Raw genomic sequence first — 14,910 nt, forward strand, 5'->3', positions numbered from 1 at the left:
AATACATGCGTTAGTCTGGTTTGACAGCAAGCTTATAAGCTGTAATGATGCTTATATTTCATTTTCTGGTGATGGAATTCAATGGTTTAGGGGCTCTGAGTATCTAAAAATAATTAAGAAAAAGTCACATTGGAAAGACTGACATTTCAATAACAATCAATACCCTTATGACATCAGAAAAATACAGATGTTCAGACAGTATGCCAGATTCTGAGTGGATGTAGCTGTTTTCCAAACTAGACAAGTTTCTGAAGATAGCTAATCTGCTCTCTGAAGCAGTTACTGAAATAGAGCTGCAATGAGTTATGCCTCCCCAGGACTTTCCTATGCAAAATTTATTCTACTCAAGTAAAACTGCCTTTACAACGTAAAGCTGCCTTTAAACCCTCACCATTTGAAGTTGCAGATAATGCAGTACTTTAAGTGCAAACAAGTTTCTGTGTATTCTGCTAGGTTCTTATTCTTAGCATCAGTGAAGTGTGAAGATAGGCTTGTGACTTTTGTATCATATTCCCAAGTAACTTATTAAAACTGACTCTTATGTTTTAGAGATGATTGTTAAAGTGAACAACTTCATTGAGATGAATAAAGAAAATATCTTTTCCCTGAAGCATCTTTGCCATCTTTTCAGGCCATTATTTGCAGCAGGACCTTGTAGCAAATTTGCATATGAAAAGTTGTTTTCAAAATTATGAGGTCCAGCAATGTTTTCTTGACTTCTTCCTATGTTTAAGTTACAGATTCAGTACTTCAAAAACTCATAAAGTTTGGTTGAAATCAACCAAAAATGTCTTTCTACTTTTTTACTACTTTTCTCATGGAATCACTTTCAAGAGGTAGCAAGTATAACAAATATTTAACTTGCTAGTCTGTTACTTTATTAGTCAAAATTAGAAATCGATTTACTTTTCTTCCAAATACTTGTCACACTTGTAAGCTTGTGAGATCCTAAAGGGAAGATCTTAACAGAATATAAATCTGCTTTGTTTGCTATCAAGCAGCAAAGTACATGTTTGTTAATTTTGATCAGTTACTATCAAATTTGATGATATTTTATCAAATAGCTATCTCCTGCTCTTGAAAAATGAACTACTGGTTTATTCTGCTGAATTGAAATGACCCTCACCCCCAAAATCTCTTTTATGCTGTAGCATTTTATAGTGTGGTATTCAACTGTTGGCACATTGACTGCACCCAATCAAGGATTGCTTTACATTTGATCACATTTTGACTCAATAACATGTCGAGCTATGCAGATAATTTTTTCACATAATTTCAGTTTGGCTACAAAACAAAGAATTAAATTAAGCATAAATTAAATGGGTTTGGCTTTCTCTAACAAGAAAATTTTTCATTTGTCATGTCAGGTTTAATGGATGCATGAGAAATGCTTAATTTCAGAGGGTTTTGTGTTTTTTTGGTTTTGTTTGTGGTTTGTTTTTTTTTTTGGTTTTTTTTTTTTTGTTCAAAGCAGGGGAGTTTTTCAAATAAATTCCTAAATTGCATGAAAAGTTGAAACAGAGCAAGAAATAATGGTTGTTCTGATGACACATCTATTATGCTCCCAGAAAATGGTATTTAGAGAGATCAGCTGATAAGTGAAATGATATGATTTAGCCGTTTATCTCTTAGAGTATTTTTATATGGGTATTCCTCTTCTGCAAGCAGTACCCCTTGCCTTGCGTGACACGGTACTATCCAAGTTGATGGAAAGTTTAGTTACTCTAAAACTTAATCAGTGTAAATATGTTTTATACAACATTAATAATTTTGAATAACAAACATTAACTGTTACTAAATAGACTTTAAAATAATTTCAGTTCAAAGATAAAAAATAGGTTTTTTGTAATATGTTGCACATGACTAGCTATTTTTGTATTATTTGTAACAATAATTGAAACATTAAATACTTCTTAGAAAGATTATCCATTAAATTAAACTTTTGACTATCACTAATCAAAGATTTATATGAATATCTTTACCTAAAGCCAATTCCTAGTCATATATGTTCATGTTTCCATTATATTAATTTGAAAGGAGCTACTGCAGAGAATGAAGTGAATGCATGACTCTTGGTTAAATATTAAGGTCTCAGGATTTTGCTCATACTTTAATTGTACACTGTGTAATGAGAGAAACACACATGCACATTTTATTTACATTTTATATTAGAAAAATTAAGGAGACATCTAAAGAGCTTTCTGAAACTGAAAAAATTAATTTTTATGATGTATGCATTAGAAAAGTAGACAAAGTCAAATATCTTGGTTTAGTTAATAGCATTTTTGATATAATAATAGGAAATATCCATTTAAGGACAATCTAGACTGAGGTAGGAACAGGAATTACATATACAACAGACTTTTCTGATCCTAAAATACATTCCAGCCTCTTTTATGTGCAAACCACATAAGAGCAGCTGGTAATAGCTGCTAAGAGTCCATCTTATTAGCATTGCTGCTTTTAAAAATAATTAATTCCCAGATCTGTACCTAAGGAATAAGATTGTATAGAACTGAGGTAATTGAGAAGACCTGTGAGAAAGTAAGATGAACATATGAAACCAGACCCCTTCTTTTACCTAACATACACTGTCCTTCCCAGACCTAACCATATCTTTGTAAAGCAGTGAGCTTTGGGGGCTGTGATTTTGAGCCAGTGCTTGCCTTCTCTGTGTTTGTCAGCGCAAGAGTTACAGTGTCATGAACAGAAATTTCTTTTCCAGTGCTGGAAGGCAGAAAGGGAAGGCAAAGAAAGTGTAAACATCTTGGTTTATTGCTGATGCAGAAATTCTGCTTTTAATAAGGATGAAGAAAACATAAGCAATTGCCAAAATGATTATTTTTGATGTCTGTATTAGTTCTGTTATTCCTCTGTGCAGCAGAAAATGTCACCGTAGCACACATTTCTTGAATGATGAAAAGAATATATGTCAGTTTTGTGTCATTTCTTGTTTTAGGAGCTTTTCCTCCACCAACAAAGTTTTATAAAATGTTTGTAATGAGCTGTGAATTCAGCAAAGATTGCATGATGAATTTTAGTGTAAGTTGGAATGACGAATTGCAGCTGTAGAAATCGTATTCTTGATGGTCAAATACACTCCACAAAGGCATGTGTGTGCATGTTGAACAGATTATCTGCCAAAAGGGAACGTAGGGCAGTTGACTTTAGCTGTACTATAAAATCTCTTTATGTACCAGTGGCATTTAGAAATTTGTAAAATCTTTGTAGAAAGCAGACTTGCCAACTGTTGACATGTTTTCTAAAAAAGCCATTTCTGTACATGTGAGCACTTGGTATCAGCTGCTTCACAGGGTCAAGTTTAAATGAAATGAAATGTGCAATAATCCTGGCCATTAACAGTAAGAAAGTTAAATACAAGTCAAAAACAATTAGTCTAAGTTTAATTTCATTTTAGGTCATCTGCTAGGAAAATATGGTTATCTGTGTATTAGAAAAGTTTAGGGCACAAAAAGGGTTTCCTTAGTGGGCAGAACCTATAATGCTCCATAAAATTAGGCTCCTCTAATAAGTCTGTATACATTTAGTTTCTGGTCTGTGTCTTTGAAGGTGGTTCATGCGTTTGCTCTGAGTGTAGAAGCAAAAGTTCTGGTACATGAGTCTCTGATATTGCGGGGGAAGGATCCATGTCTCCAGTCCATGATGAACTTTATGTTGTGTGAGACAAGATTAGCCAAATATCTGAGGGTTTTGGAAAAATATTTTTAATTTACTAGAGTATGTTGGAATTTCCTGAATGCTGTTTCATAACTGGCAGAGGATGTGTTTCTGGAAAATCTGTTTGTGGTATTAAGAGCAAAAAGTGTGAAGAAATTCAGAAGAAAATTTGGGCACTAGAAAGCATTAGAGAGAATCATCAGGGGTATATTTACTAATCAGTGAATGCATATGGCTCGCTGAACTGTATCATTTTACATAGGCGGGTAATACCTTAACTGGCATACAAAGGAAAAGATACCTGAACATCCTTAGTATACAGAGGCATTAATTACTCAGTTAACTAATATTTTTTTGTTTGTGTTTGGATTTTTTTTGGTTTTTTTTTAACTCTGTTGAATTAGAACTGAAGTATCAAGGCCTAAGATTTTTGCCAGCTTTGCCATTTGATTCATCTTCAGTTTTCTGATTAGGAGAGATCCCAGGCATTTCCTGTGTCTGGGATTTTGAACTAATACTTGAGAGAGGAAAAAATTTAATTTGGGAAAATTTGAGGCATCTTGCTTGCTTTGTTGTACTTTTGTAATTTTTCACAGAAGTGAATTCAATTTTCAGCTTTGAAAAAAAGACAAATGCTTTGAGACAGGACCTTTTATTTAGTTCTTTCTAAGCTTTCTGCTAAATCAGAGGGCAATATGCATATTTTTGTAAAATAATTCTTTGTATAATACATTTCACCTCATTGGCTCAGTTATTTATAAAATGTGCATTCCTAATGATTGTTTTTAATCTAAGATTCCTTTTGTTTGTGGTTTAGTTATGTTAAAAGGAAGTGCTGAAAATGAAAGACAGAAAAAATAATTTATCAAATGAATCATATGAGAAAACTCTGTGCAAAAATTCAGCAGTCCTCATTTAACTCCTAATTGGAATATTTTCATGAAAGATTGTCTACCTTAATTATTCTAGTTTACCAGAGAACTAATAATAAGAAAACTTACGTAGCTGATTGTATTTGATCTGCTGCCATTAAAATATCTATGCTCAAATGTAGTTCCTCATCTAAAATACAGATTACAATGAAGTGAGAGAGAGCATGAAGAAAGTAAACATAATCAGAGGATAGTTTGGTATGGCCTAAATGTCTAAAACTGGCTAAAATTTTCATGCTAGAGAAATTGAAAAATGCAGTCATCCTCAGTCCTAAATATCATTGAAAATTGATTGCAAACAGAAAATAAAAGTATACTGTTGAATAAGGGTTATATTACAACAGAGAAATGTTACTTATTTGACAAAACCAGGTACTATTATAATACTTTCTTGTATTTGTTTGTTTGTTCTTTTACAGAATCACAGTCTTTAGAAAAATAACTGTTACCCTTTTTGAGGGAAAGATCTAATGGCCTTTTTTTGGGGAGAATTCATTTTATAAAATCATTTTTTGAGATCTGCTTAAGTATCTCTCTTTTGTGGTTTATAAAGTGAACCTGAATATTCATGTTTCAGTTAAGTTTCTAAATAAGGTAAAAGACAGGAATACAGTAAAATATTTTAAGTCTGAAGCTCTATGTCAGTGAGTTTCATAGAATCCTAGAATGGTTTGGGTTTGAAGTAACTTTTAGAGGTCATCTGGCCCAACTGTACTGCAGTGAGCAGGAATATCTTTAGCTAGATCATGTTGCTCAGAACCCTGTCCAACCTGACCTTGAACAATTCCAGGGATGGGAACTTTTATGGTTTTTCAGGGTCAGGAATCCAGAAATTCTAAACTAGAACTATTATTTGTGGTCAGCACCAGGTAATTTTTTAGGTGTTAAGTTGCATCTATCTTATCAGTGTAAAAGCTGTTTATTGGAAGAACATGGACTACAGAATTTGCAGATCAACTAAGTTATCTGCAGATGAAGTATTTTGCATTTGTTGGCAGGAATTTCTGTATCCAAGTACTTTCAGCTACAGAAACCCAGTACAAGAGAACTTTGGAAGCAAATCCAAACTGTTCTGCTTAACTGTTTGGACTTTTGGCCGTGACAAAATAAAACATGGTGCTGAAGGCATATTATGAAAGAGATACAAAATTGCAAAACACTTTTGGGTTTGGCTTGTTAGTTGAGCTTTAAAGGAAAAAGATTCATATATCACTATGTCATAAAATATATTTACAAGAAACAGAATTTACTAATATAAAGGTTGGGAGGAGCCTCAGCTGTAGGTACCATGAGATGGTGGACTTCACTATATGGTGAGGAGGAAGCAGGGAAATGAGTAAGAGTGCAGCCATGGTCTTCAGAAGAGCTAACTTTATCTTCTTCAGGGATTTTCTTGGAATAATCACATGGGAACATGTGAGAAGAGGAGTCCAAGATATATTCAAGGTTGGTTGATATTCAAGGATCACTTCCTCCAGGCTTAAGAACAATGCATTCTAATAAGCAAGAAATTGGGCAAAGGGGAGAAAAGACCTCCATGGGTGACTAGAGAACCTCTGTCATTCCTCAAGTAGGAGGAGGAAATACACAGGAGTTGGAAACACAGTGGGGCCACTAGGATGAATTTAGAAATGTTTTCAGAGAAAGTAGAAATGGGGATAAGCCCAAGGCCCATCTGGAATTAAATCAGGTCAAGGGTGTCATGGACAGCAAGAAGGGCTGCTTTAAAAACACCAGTAACAAAAGGAAAACTAAGGATAATGTGGACCCATTATCACCAGGGTGAATATGCTAAATGCAGGCAGGGTCCTGGTGATCAAGGATGCATAGGAGGCACAATTACTGAAATACTTCTTTGCATTGGTCTTCATTGACAAAAACAGCCCCTGGGAATCTCTGACCTAGAAGGGTAAAGGAATGTTAGAAGACTTTCCCTTGGTCAAAGAGGATTGGGTTAGAGGACACCTAGGAAATTTGTCATCCACAAGTCCATGGACCCCAAGGGATGTATCCATTACTGCTGGGAAAACTAGTGGACACAGGGATGAGGACACAGGGTCATCTTTGAAAGGTCATGGTGATGGAGAGACATGTTTGAGACATGTTTTGCAAGAAAGCAAAAGTTTCCCCAGTCTTCAAAAATAGCAAGAAGGAGGATCCAGGGAACCACTGGTCAGTCAGTCTCAGCTCAGTCCCTAATGACCAGCTCATTCTGGAGGCCATCTCTAACCACAGGGATTACAAGAAGATGATCAGGAGTAGTCAGTATGAATTCATTAAAATTGAATCATGCATGATCAATCTGAATTCCTTCTACAGTGAAAAGTGGAACAACTATCTAGATGGATGATGGGGGAGAGAAGTGGATATTGTCAGTCTCAGCTTTATCCAAGCTGTTGACAGTGTCTTTCCCAACATTCTTGTAGGCAAACTCAGGAAGGATGGACTGGATGAGTGAACAGTGAGGTGGATTGAGAACTGGCTGAGTGGCAGGTCCCAGAAAGACATAATCAACAGCACAGGGTATGGTGGGACCCGTGTCATTGGTACTGTCCACCAGGGCTCCATACTGGGCCCACTGGTGTTTAAAGAATTCATCACTGACTTGGAGGAAGGGGCAGAGTTCCCTGCAGACACAAAGCCAGGAGGAGTGGCCCATACCCCAGAGAGCTGTGCAACCCTTGAGAAGGGCCTGGACAGGCTGGAGAGACGGGCAGAGAGGGACCTTCTGCAATTCAACAAAGGCAGGTGCAGGTCCTGCTCCTGGGCAGGAACAGCCCCCTGCAGCAGCACAGGCTGGGGCTGAGCTCTTGGAAAGCAGCTCTGTGGAGAAGGACCGGGGGTCCTGGTGGAAAACAAGCTGTCCATGAGCAGCAGTGGCCAAGAAGGCCAGTGGGATCCTGGGGTGCATTTGGAGCAGCAGTACCAGCAGGCCAAGGGAAATGATCCTGCCCCTCTACTCAGCCCTGGTGAGGCACATCTGGAATTCTGTGTCCAGTTCTGGGCTCCTCAGGACAAGAGAGATTTGGAGCTCCTACACCAAGTTCAGTGAGGGGCAAAAAAAGTGATTTAGGAACAGGAGCATCTCTCTTACAAGGAAAGGTTAAGGGAGCTGGGCCTGTTCAGTCTCAAGAAAAGACTGAGAGGGGACCTCATCAATTTCAGTATCTGGAGGGAGGGTGTCAGAGGATGGAGCCAGGCCATTCTCAGTGATGCCAAGCAATAGGATAAGAGACAGTGGGCAGAAAGTGAGGCACAGGAAGTTCCGAGTGCACATGAGGAAGAACTTTACTGTGACTGAGGAGAGCTGGAACAGATTGCCCAGAGGGGCTGTGGAATCCCCCTCACTGAAGATATTCTAGAACTGTCTGGACAGAGTCCTGTGACATGCACTCTAGGATGACCCTGGCTGAGCATGGAGGTTGGACCAGATGACCTACTGTGGTCACTCCCACACATTTTGTGATTCTGTGATTATATTAATATCATTCTAGTATTATTAATACTAGTAAATGGTCATAACCCATTTAAAGTGTCCATATCCTTATCTCAAGCTATGCTAAGTTTATTTCTCAGATTAAGGTTTAGCAACATTGGCTTCAGTCTTTCAGGGGGCTATGATCCTGATCCAATGAAGTCCGTAAGCATGTATTTAATTTAATATGAATGTATTTAAGTTAATACAAATAACCTCCTTACATTAGTTTTTCATTGAAATTTAGGTGTACATGTGAGGCCTTCACTGGATTGAGATAAAAATATGTCTTGTTTTGCTGGCTGAGTTTATCAGGGCAAGGGTGTCAATCAAATATCAGAGTTATAGCTGTCTGGTAGGGTTCTGTGTAAATATAATTCACGGCTCTGTGTAAATATAATTCACTATGACATTTGTCTCAAATTATTGTCATAGTTTTTATATTTGGGACTTGCAATTCTGGAATTCCTCTGCCACTTACAGTTGTATTGTTTTGAATAGTTTCTCCTTACCAAGGGGGACAGTAGCTGATTTCCTTGCAATTTACTTAAGTTAGATGGGAGGTTGTTTGACTTTTTTGATCAGGTATGAATAAAAGTATCCATGAACATTAGCCCCCTGCTTGCACACACACTTTAGTAGAAGTAGTAATTGTTCAGGGCCCCTCTGGCTTAACCAGAGGATGTAACAAAACACTACTGTGGTAAGGTGAGACGTGGCTAAAAGCAAATCTGCCAAAATATAATTAAGGTAAATGGAAACCTATATTAATGAAACTCATTAAGAAGCTGATGCAGGAAGAAAATGTGGTTTGAGAATAATTATTTGAAAGCAAAATCATCAAGGCTTATTCTGTGAAGTAAAAAACAGTTGTGCATTCAATGACAGTTTGAAATTAAAAGAAAGTAAAAAATTGCAAATCAATAACAATAAAAAGTGCACTAAGCTAATGGATCCCTTGTTTCAAATTGAAAGTGACAGTTTTGAATTCTGGAGTAAATCTTTAGTGATGGCTCTTTTCATTACCACACAGCAGCCCTTGCCATTTTAGCTTCCATAGCTGTACTCACTCGGCTATGTGCTGCTTTGATCTATGACTCTATTTGCCATGCCTTTCAGGGATAGGGAAGTGGGAACTCATTACTGAAAAACACCCGAGTGATTTGGAAGATAGATTTTCATGTCACCAGCTGATCCCTGAGGCTCAACATCCATCCTTTGAACAGAAAGTTAAGTAAAACCTGAGAAGATGTTTTCCATGTTTCTCTTTTGAAAGGGACCTTGCTGACTAACTGATTTAATGGGCATATCTGTTTACAGGCACTTCCGTGTTTTCCAGTAGAATAAATGCTTTTCCTTGTAGAGAACAAATCGCTTGGTGGTTTTTTTTGGTTCTGTCTCTTGAGTTTAGCTGTATGATATTCCCATTATACTTTGCACTGCTGATGCTTGACTTGTAGGAGTTGAAATAATCAGAACTGATTAGAATAATCAGGATGCAATAGCTCAATATTATACCATCGGAAAAGATTCTGTAGGCAGAGGTGCTTTAGTCTCCCCCGTTTCCCTAATTTCCTTTATACTAAAAGGATAATTTTCTTTAAGACATTTGTCATAATTTTTGCTCTTTAGTACTTCTAAAATATTTTATTTAGAAAAGAAAAATCTGATGCACCCTATGTTTACTGGTATATTAAAGCATGTGCTTCAAGACAGCAGCTGGGTTGTATGAATAATTAGGTTTGTTTTGTTTCTCAGGATAAATAAAGGATGACTCCACCAAAAATTGCACAAGGCTTATGTTTTAACTTTATTAAAAATATTCCTATTTTTTTATGTTTTTAACAATAATGTCTATCATTTCTGTAGTGAATGCGTGAAAAAAATATGGTTGTGAGAAGACATAACCAACTTTGTAAAACATTAGAAGTCTTTGAAATAAATATTTCTATGAACACTTTTTCAAAGTAGCCATAAAATAATAATAATTTGTTCCATTCTACAAACAGAATAAATCTTCTGCTTAATATGTGGTAGACAGCTACTCTGCTATCATGTAAAATATTTGGAGGGCATTAGATTGGATAATCTAATGATTGCTGGAAATAGTGAGGTTCACTTTGATATTGTCTAAATCATTTAGACAATACAGATAATTGGAATTTTTTGGGAACTTAATTATTTCTAAATATATTATATGCCTAATTCCTTTATCCTTGAATTTGGGGTCTAGTCCTCTGCCTCTGCAGTCATGAGTTTTAGATTATTCATGCACCCATTCCCCTAAGAAAAAAAAGGTTAAAATGAACTGAGGTTGAGAGACTTGGGACTGTTTAGCCTGGAAAACACAAACTTCAGGAGGGAAATGTATTCATGACTATGAATACCTTAGAGGAGACTGTAAAGAAGACAGAGACATGCTCTTTTCAGCATTGCCCAGTAAGAGGACCAGAGGCAAGAGGCAAAGAGTCAAACTGGAACACAGGAAGTTCCCTAAGAACATCAGAAACAGCACTGGGATAGGTTGCAGTACTGGAATAGGTTGAAGTACTGGGAAAGGATGTCATGGAGTCTCCCTCTTAGGAGATTTTCAGGAGCCATCTGGAGACTGTCCAGCATATGTGTTAAGATGTTAGTAGAGCTTTGTCATTGTTTGGTGATGCAGTTGAGCTTCCACCAATGGAAGCAACAGTGTTGCTATTGATTTCAATGACAGAAGTAGGTGCTTAGTTAGGAGTTTTATTTTTTATTACTGTTGTGCATACCGTATTAAAGAAGAATTAGAACTGGGAACTTCAATTTGAATGTTGTATTTCTGGTTTAGCTGATAGCTTGGCCTGTGACCTGCGGCAAACTGTTTTAATAATTTGTGCCTTCATTTTGCAATTTGTAGAACCCAGACAATAAAATGTATCCACCTTGCAGGGATGTTGTTTCAATTAGTGCTTGTGAAGTGCTCCAGAGATAAAAGACTGTGTAGCAATAGGAACTGCTGTTATTTTTATATCATTATAATAATATGTGTTAGCTCTCTGAAATGAATCTTTATCTTATAAAAGATAAAGATTATAACTCACTCCTGGCTACCTCTCTATGCATTATAATTTCCTCTATATACTGAAGATATATGTCACATGGGTATATATTTGTATGGAATTTTATATCTCTATGCACTGTGTTTCATGAGATAATAGATATTTTTAAAGCTGGTGGAAATAATTCTTGTTTATTGACTGTAATGATTTTACTTGGGTGATGTTATATTTTTTAGCTATTTTTAAAATGTATTATAATTAATAATTAATTGTTTTTAAGTGGGACTAAAATAAAACATTGTGTCATCTGGCTTTGTAGGATTTTTTGAAGTGCACCTGTATGAAAATCATAATGTGCACTTCCTTTAGTGACTGCATTATTGCATATCAAACCTTAGAATAGGTACAATGTGTCACCTTGAAGAATGAAAGTTATTTATTGCACACAATGTCTAATATATTACTTTTATTGTATCTAAATTAAACCAGGGTTTGTTACATGACATTTGCTTGCAGGGCTGAATCCCTCAAGTATTAATCAAACATATTGCATAATGCCAAAACTGTTTTGAAGAGAAAAAGCTATGCAAAGTAGTATTAACAATAGGTGATGTGGTGTCTACTAATTGATGTTCTTGCCTTATGTATCAGATCACTTTTAGTGGCAGGTAACTTGGTGAATGATGAAGGGCCTGGAGGGGAAAACATATGAGGAGGTTGAGATTTCTTGGTCTGCTCACCCTGGAGAAAAAGAGACTGAGGGGAGACCTCATTGTGGCCTGAGCCTTCCTCACAAGGGAAATCAGAGGGGCAGACACTAATCTGTTCTCTGTGATCACAATAAACTGTGTCGGGGGATGTTTAGTTTAGATATCAGGAAAAGGTTTTTCACCTAGAGGGGGTTTGGGTGAACAGGCTCCCCAGGAAGTGGCCACAGCACCAAACCTGACAGAGTTCCAGAAGTGCTAAGACAACATTCTCAGGTGCATGGTGTGACTCTTGGGGTGTCCTGTGCAGGGCCAGGGGGTGGACCTGATGATCCTTGTGGATCCCTTTTTACTTAGGTTAGTCTATGGATCTCTCCATCATGTGCAAATATTTTTCTATAAATATTATCAGCTAATATTAATTATTTAAATTGAATGATATTAATTTATCATTGATTGTTTAAAATTGTTTCATGCAAATTATATATTTTTTGCACACTGTTATTTAGATAGCATAAATAATAAGCAGATATGTAAAGAATATATTTGATTGTGAAATCTAATACATTTTTAATTGTTTTGCTGTATGTAGTTATCATATAATGGTCAGCCAAAGTTATTACTAGCTCATAAAGACATGTAGATGATGGCTGAGTGATTGCTGCAGAAACTAACAGGGACTTCAGTTAAGGTGTTGCTGCTTTGAGCTGTATTTTTGACCAGTCTCAGTCCTCTCATCTCTTGGACCACAGGACCGATTTTTCAGTGAATCTCAGAAGCAGTTTAATGTGGTTTGTGTGGTTTTGAGTTAAAACATTCGATATCCTTCCATGCAGCAGTTTGCAGCAGCAGCGGAGGAGCGTTACCTACATATTACTTCTGTTGTTGGGTGGAAAGCTGTAGTAAGGAGGTTGTTAGGGTGAAAAACAGAAAGTTACACAGTCATAGGGGCTTTTTGCAATTGTTTGACCAAAGCCAGATTTATACTTCTTTTGATTTAATTTAAAAATAGGTTCATAGTTAAGTGCCGTGACATGTTTATGTATCTGTGAGTACAGGTATCTATAAAACTATTTGCACTGTGAAGATTGAATCCTGAGGTGAATATTTGCAGACTGAAGTGACTTTTTCTGATCTAGATGAATTATTATGCTATTTCATTTCTAAGGGAAGGTCTGTCATCAAAATCCATGTCATTTTACAAGTATGTTATACTGCTAATAATGAGTAATAGGAGAGTAATTAAGCATCGCTTCTGCCACAAACAAATATTGTACCATATGTTTTTCATTAGTACTTCAGTTTCTTCTTTTGCATTAGTTTTACACATTGAAATAAATGAAGCACTAAATAAAAGGAGTCTCTAATGTCATTAATGTTGCCACTTTTACTTTGAATGGATGTTTTGCAACCATTTTAACCTCAAGCAAAGAAGCTGTTGCCCCACTCAGCCTAACTTAATTGATGTCACAGCTGAACAGAAGTGATTCATCCACTGCAACTCTGTTTTCATGAAGTTAGATACATAATGAGATAAAGAGTACATTCAAGTCATGCAGAGTATTTAATCTGGAAGTTAAAGTGTCTACTCACAAAATAAGACTTTTAACAACTGACAATTTTGATCTTGAACGTGCTTCTTTTCTACTTGCACAAGCATTAAAATATTTCAATGGTCTGTACTTATATTTTGCAAGACATGCTTCAGAAGACAGTTCTTAGTCTCCCTGTAAAAAAAAAAACAAACCCAAAAAAAACCCCAGAATGCTCTGAAGTAGAAGAAAGCTTGATTAAGGTCTTTCAGAATATTTGAACTTGACAGAAATATTGTTCTCAGTAGAAGCTTTGCCTTGGATTGAAATGGAGTCAGGGTTCAATCTCTTAAGTCTAAATACTTCTCACTTTATCCAAACTGGGAAACTGAAGTAAGCTGTGAAAAAAACCCAAACCTGTAATTCAGACATTGAATTTGTGGTTTGGTGTTTTCTTCAACTATGGAAAAAATTTTTTAGCAACCATATTAATCCATTGGCTTTCCTGGTAATGTTTCAAAATCCCTCTCTAGTCATCAATTTGTGTCTTCATAAAGGTGTGTTAGTTGTTCCTTTCCTTCTTTCTCTCTTTGCTTTTTTTTCCCTTCCTATTGCCAATCATACATCAAACTGGTGACTTTCATGTCAAATATAATATATTAATAGTTTAGCACAGTTTTTGTCCTGCAGTCTTTTAACAGTGTTTGCTTCCATGTGAGTATTTTTAATTGGGACACTGATAGGAATATTATTCATTACTGAGTTGTATATATCATGCATGTGACTTACTTTTTTTTTCCTTTCACTCACCTGCCTGTATTTAAAAAAAAAAAGATGACAAAAAAGATTATTTTTTTAGCAAAGTATTTGATTGATTTTAAAGTGAATTATATGAAAGAAAACTTGTCAGGATTGGCAGGTTTCTGAAAATACTTCGCAGTGAGTTTCATTTGCTAAAACAGTATTAATGAAAGTCACGAAGATCCATTCATTCAATAATAATGGAATTATGCGTTTTACTTATGCATTCTCCATTAAGAAAAAATCACTTCGCTTCTGCTAAACATTTTTTTTGATGCACGATGTTTTTTTATGTCTTCCCAGGAATAATTTTTGTTGAGATGTAAGTAAGAATTAAGTATTGCATTAAGTATTAAGTAAGAATAGGATTGCAGTTCTTGTAAGAGACAATAACCTTTTGTGCAGAGTTGGACTGCCAGCTTCCCAAAGTTGTAAGATATTAAACTCATGCTCAAGTGGGACTGTATTTGAGCTCTACTTAAAAAGGCTGGGAAAGTCACTCCATTCAAACTGAAAAAGAGATTTGAGAAGTATGAAGGGCAGAAAGAAAGGAGAGCATAAATGGAAGAGAGGATGTAATGCATGCAAGCCTATTTCATAGAAAGGACAGGGGAGGGTCCAAATGAAAAATGAAGCTTGTACAATCTTTACGTCTGGTAATGTTAGTGAATTACCCTCTGATGGTATAAACAGATGAGTCAGAAACAGGATGATGGAACAGATTTCAGAATAATGAGTAAAATTTTTAGT

The 14,910-nt window shown here is 36.1% G+C and overlaps 1 protein-coding gene across 7 annotated transcripts in view; it reads left to right on the forward strand.

Moving 5' to 3' along the window:
• Positions 1-14,910, forward strand: part of LRRC4C (leucine rich repeat containing 4C) — a 484,651-nt gene that overhangs the window by 243,976 nt on the left and 225,765 nt on the right. The window contains exon 3 of one of the 7 annotated variants that reach the window (XR_011679279.1): positions 9,205-9,315. The exons of the other annotated variants lie outside the window; for them this stretch is intronic. The gene's annotated coding sequence lies outside the window, so the exon portion shown is untranslated. Of the gene's footprint in view, positions 1-9,204; positions 9,316-14,910 lie in introns of those variants that run through there. 7 annotated transcript variants of the gene reach the window in all.

The sequence above is a fragment of the Agelaius tricolor genome, unplaced genomic scaffold, assembly GCF_023055355.1.
Source record: "Agelaius tricolor isolate 1412-34295 unplaced genomic scaffold, bAgeTri1.0.p SCAF_5, whole genome shotgun sequence".
NCBI lineage: Eukaryota > Metazoa > Chordata > Aves > Passeriformes > Icteridae > Agelaius > Agelaius tricolor.